The sequence below is a fragment of the Aphelocoma coerulescens genome, chromosome 13, assembly GCF_041296385.1.
Source record: "Aphelocoma coerulescens isolate FSJ_1873_10779 chromosome 13, UR_Acoe_1.0, whole genome shotgun sequence".
In the NCBI taxonomy this organism is placed as follows: domain Eukaryota; kingdom Metazoa; phylum Chordata; class Aves; order Passeriformes; family Corvidae; genus Aphelocoma; species Aphelocoma coerulescens.
Genome location: NC_091027.1, coordinates 19,561,518 through 19,566,842, shown reverse-complemented (window position 1 = coordinate 19,566,842; position 5,325 = coordinate 19,561,518). Strand labels below are relative to the sequence as shown.

At 51.6% G+C, this 5,325-nt stretch overlaps 1 long non-coding RNA gene across 3 annotated transcripts; it reads right to left on the bottom strand.

Moving 5' to 3' along the window:
• Positions 1 to 1,127: 1,127 nt before the first annotated feature.
• Positions 1,128 to 4,764, bottom strand: LOC138118044 (uncharacterized). Of its 3 annotated transcripts, none has more exons than XR_011154972.1 (10): positions 4,669 to 4,764; positions 4,510 to 4,589; positions 4,326 to 4,423; positions 3,354 to 3,416; positions 3,234 to 3,275; positions 3,095 to 3,139; positions 2,949 to 3,019; positions 2,827 to 2,867; positions 2,702 to 2,742; positions 1,128 to 2,600 (listed from the first exon to the last, which is right to left on the bottom strand). It is a non-coding gene; the product is annotated as an uncharacterized lncRNA (long non-coding RNA). The 3 variants fall into 3 exon arrangements; XR_011154971.1 differs by having other exon boundaries at positions 4,386 to 4,423; XR_011154973.1 differs by having other exon boundaries at positions 2,949 to 2,992; positions 4,386 to 4,423.
• Positions 4,765 to 5,325: the final 561 nt, after the last annotated feature.

The following is a 5,325-nucleotide window of genomic DNA, read 5'->3' as shown; positions in this document are numbered from 1 at the left end:
CGGCACGGTCCGCACCCAAACCTTGGCGATGAACATCGCCTCGCAGACCGGCCGGGACCGAGGAAAAAAAAACCCAGCCGGGGGGGAAAAAAAAAAAAAACCCCCCCAGCTGGGGTTTTTTTATTCTAAATTTAAAAATGTGTTGAAAAACCTAAAAGGCAAAAACCAAACACACAAGGTTAGAACCATTCCACCACACACACCCCTCTTTCAGCTTCCACACAATCCCACCATCATCTCAACCACTCTCCCCACCCTGGCTGCTCGGGAACGGGGTTCCCGAGAGCCTCCAAATCGTCCTGCCTGACAAAACCCCGGCCCGGCACGGTCCGCACCCAAACCTTGGCGATGAACGTCGCCTCGCAGACCGGCCGGGACCGAGGAAAAAAAAACCCAGCCGGGGGGGAAAAAAAAAAAACCCCCCCAGCTGGGGTTTTTTTATTCTAAATTTAAAAATGTGTTGAAAAACCTGAAAGGCAAAAACCAAACACACAAGGTTAGAACCATTCCACCACACACACACACACACACCACACCTCTTTCAGCTTCCACACAACCCCACCATCATCTCAACCACTCTCCCCACCCTGGCTGCTCGGGAACGGGGTTCCCGAGAGCCTCCAAATCGTCCTGCCTGACAAAACCCCGGCCCGGCACGGTCCGCACCCAAACCTTGGCGATGAACGTCGCCTCGCAGACCGGCCGGGACCGAGGAAAAAAAAACCCAGCCGGGGGGGAAAAAAAAAAAACCCCCCCAGCTGGGGTTTTTTTATTCTAAATTTAAAAATGTGTTGAAAAACCTGAAAGGCAAAAACCAAACACACAAGGTTAGAACCATTCCACCACACACACACACACACACCACACCTCTTTCAGCTTCCACACAACCCCACCATCATCTCAACCACTCTCCCCACCCTGGCTGCTCGGGAACGGGGTTCCCGAGAGCCTCCAAATCGTCCTGCCTGACAAAACCCCGGCCCGGCACGGTCCGCACCCAAACCTTGGCGATGAACATCGCCTCACAGACCGGCCGGGACCGAGGAAAAAAAAACCCAGCCGGGGGGGAAAAAAAAAAAAACCCCCCCAGCTGGGGTTTTTTTATTCTAAATTTAAAAATGTGTTGAAAAACCTGAAAGGCAAAAACCAAACACACAAGGTTAGAACCATTCCACACACACACACTCACAGGCAGACACAACCACATAAGCACACACAACCTCTCACACACAGATACAGACAGTCACACGCTCTTCAGCTTACACACTGACTGTAGCCATTCATCAAAACACTCCACCAATGAAAATACTTCGATACATCTTCCCTGGCTGCCGCTCCTCGACATCGAGCCGTAGATTCCGGGAAAATCGGTAGCATCTGTGACCGTGGAGATCCAAAGCCACCTCGGGACCTGCAAGAAAATGTGAAGCGGTCAGAGAGTGGCCCGTGGCTAGGAGTTATCCCCACACCAGGCCCATAAATTTTCTACCCAAAACCCCACAGAAAATAAATGAACCCTTAAGTTTTATGACTGTTCTACCTAACTGTGACTCTACATGCCAGGGCAGGGCGGCTCCGACCCTAAGCGGCGCACAGAGGGGCGGCACCCCAAATTAAGAAAAGATGACACGAGGGCTTGAGATGAGTCTCCAGAAGATTAATTCTTGAGCACAATACACTTAGAGGCGATGGAACCTACTGAAATATTGCGGTCATGGAGGGAGGGTCCGATACCCTCCCTCTAGAGGTCCAAGGGAATGACATGTGAAAAGAAGCCAGTACTAAAACTGAGAAGGAAGATAGATGAGAACATCTTGTGTACTTCCTCCAGTCTCAAGAAGTGAAAAGGTAAAGATGCCAGAATAAGCCCCATCTGGGAAAGTAGGCAAGTAGAGTACAGCCAATACGGCCCAGAACAATGCAAAAAAAGTCACTGATATGCAACAAAGCCCTGTGACACAGAGGACAATGGACACTACATAACATAGACACAACCTACAGAACATAGACACAAGTTGAAACTGCCCAGCAGTCTCACCTGATGGACCCAAGATTCCTACTGCAAGATGAGCCAGAGGCCGATGATGCCAAAGGAAAGAAAGCTCTATGGCAATAGCACATGATAGCAAAACATAAGTCCTTACAAGAAGTTGGTACCAAAGCTGTTAAGAGGATGCTCAAGCTCAGTAGGCCTAGAGAAGAAGGCAACAACTGCTGGGGGACCGGGGCGATCGCTCCGGACCCAAAGGCGAGCTCCTGGGCCAAAAGGTTTTGCGATGACATCAAGACTCGGAGAAGGCCGATGACGTGAAGCTCGTGAGAACACGGAGACGGGTCGGAACCGTCCTGCCCGGCAAAAGGTCGGGTGATGCTGAGGAGAAACCCTCTCCCTTTACTTCTAAGGGGCCTATCCCTCTACAGCCCTCTCCTCTAAGCTAACTTCAAATTGCCTCCTGCAAGTCCAAAGGGTTTTCCCTTGTCCCCACCACCGGTCCCAACACTTAGCTTTTGGAAGACGAGCCGACAAAATCCATCCTCAATGGAAATGAGCACACGGGCGCCATGGATGTTGATACGGTCCCCAGGGTCTGTTTTGGTGGCTGCAAAAATTCAGAAAAAAAATTCAGACCGCAGTGAGACGTCCCAAAAGCGACCCCTTCCGCAAGGCCTCCCTCCCTCCTAAGGGCCCAGGCTCGCTTACCTGCCGCTTCCAAACTTCACCTCCGCAGCTGCTCACGGCACCTAAGACAACAAAACAGAAAACGTCACTGTGGCCCTCGAGAATATTAATCCCCGGGGGTCCTCCGCACCAGTACCCTGGCTCACCTCAAATCTTCATCCGATTCCAGAGGCGGCCCAGAAAATACCTGCAAAGCGAAAAGGTACATGCTTAGCACACTGCCACATACCGCTCACCTATTACTTGCCCCACTTAAAGGCCAACTCACCTGATTGTCTCTATTTCTTGGCACATCCAAGGCAGCAGCAGCACCTGCAAAGAAACAAAGCAAAAAACATCCTGAAAGACTCTGAAATCACAACCTCCCCCCTCCAATTAAAGTACACTGCACCTATAGCTTAAGCTTGCACCCACCTGGCTGCCAGCATCCCCGACCGGGACATCTTGCCGGTGGACCGCCTAAAATGCGCAAAAAATAACAGATGCTTAGAGCTGCACCAGAAATTGATAAGTGAGGAAGAAAAACTAGTTCGGTCCACTAGTCACCACTTACCTCACTCACTTCACCTTGATGGCTGAGATCCAGCTTGACCTCCTAAAAATAAAGACAAAGAACAATGCTGTAACACAGCCACCATTTGCGCTTGCTCCACAAACACAAATGGTGACTGACCTTCCGGTGGGAACCCCGTCACCCGGTCCAGGGCGCTCTGCCACGGATTTAATCCCTCCGCATCTGAAAGAAAGCGATGACAAAAGTCAAAGTGCTGCATGAGAACTTCACAGCCCCAGCTATCTTGTGTCAATCTAGGAATACCATCTAGAGGCCAAACTACAGCCTACACCACAAGTTACAAGTCCCCAGGCCTTGTCCTATTACACCCATATGCCAGACCGTGCAGCAGGGCAGAGCAGCTCCGGGCCAAATTTACGCAGACACCTGTGACACAGGAAAGGACAAAGGAGGGGATGCGATGAAGAGAGAAAACCCTCGTAGAGAAGAACGATCGCAAGGACCGAGAGACCGAGGAATGAGATGACCTAGCGAGACCGACGGTGAGCCGATGAGGCTCGAAGAACCCCGGCGGAAGGACTTATTCCGAGAACTGCAAAGACGGATGCCCGAGAATCGTACGGTCAGAATCCTCTACCGCTCTTTGCATTCTGACAAGTCCTAATCCGCTATAATGGATCATTGCGGCATACAGCTGTGAATACAGCTCAGAACAAGACCATAAAAGACATCTGACTCGACACTTCTAAAGAGAGATGCGATTCTGATGCACCTCCAAGCTCTTGAGTCAAAGGATCGATGGTATCGGCACCGGGCCAAAGAGCACCGAGAGCAGAGATGCTAAGAATAACACCCAACATTTCCAATAAGCATCTCAAAGGGCTAAGGCAAAAGACCTGCAACAGAAGATGCCCAAAAGACACAGAACATACAATAGACAAGTGACACACACCGGGACTGCTCTGCTCTGCACACCTCGGCATTGTGATCAAAAGTGAGACTTGCCCTTTATGTGGCCTAAGGGGCCCCTTCCTGGACATCCCCACCTCCATATCTGACTCAAAAATCCCTCCCGGCGAGCCCTGACCCAACACCGCACATTCATTCCCTCAGTGGATTGTAGCCCTCAACTTATCTCTCAGGCATCTGGAGATGGGAATCCTCCTCAGGCACAACAGAAGGCCGGCTCACCCTCTGGGAAGCTCCTGTCATCACCGGGCTGTCGTCTCCTAGTCAGCCACAATAAAGAAAACCAAACATCACTACAGGAACTTAGTGGCACGTCGGCCAAAGCCCCGACAATTCCGCTACTCACCGTCCCCTAAGAAGGCCGGGGTCCTCCGACCGCACGCTTCGGCCGCGCTCCGAGGCCGACGCCGTCGTCGCGGGGTATGCCTGGGTTAAGAGGAGACAAGGTGGTGTGGCATTGCTGAAACTTAAGTGGACCCTCCCTCCTCCTCCCTCCCTGACTCACCGCAACTCCACGGCCGTGGATGTACCGGAAGGTACCTCAGAAGAGAAAATGTAAAGGCTTCGTTGCAGAGTCCCGTAATACTTCCAGAGCGCTCACGACGGCGGCAAACCGGGTCTGTCGGGCGGTCGGCGAGAAGGTTCGGCATAAAAAAAGCGGACCCCCTAAAACACACAAATGACAATGGATGCTTAGAACTGCACCGGAAATTGATAACCGAGCAATAACAACTCGTTCTGTCCACCGGTCACCGCTTACCTCGCTCCATTGACCTTGACTACTGCTATCCAGCTTTACCTCCTGAAAGCAAAGACAAAGAACAATGCTGTAACATAGCCACCATTTACAGTTACCCCACAAACACAGACGGCGACTGACCTTCTTGCGGGAACCCCCTCGCCCGGTCTTGGGCGCCCTGACACAGATTTCATCCGTCTGCATCTGAAAGAAAGCGATGACAAAAGTCAGAGTCCTGCATGATAACAGCTCCAGGCATCCTGTGTCAATCTAGGAATACCAGCTAGAGGCCAAACTACACCCTATATTACAGATTTCAAGGCCTTGGGACTTGTCCTACTGCACCTATACACCAGACTACACGGCGGGGCAGAGCAGCTCCGGGCCAAACCCATGCAGGCACCCGTGACACAGGAAATGACA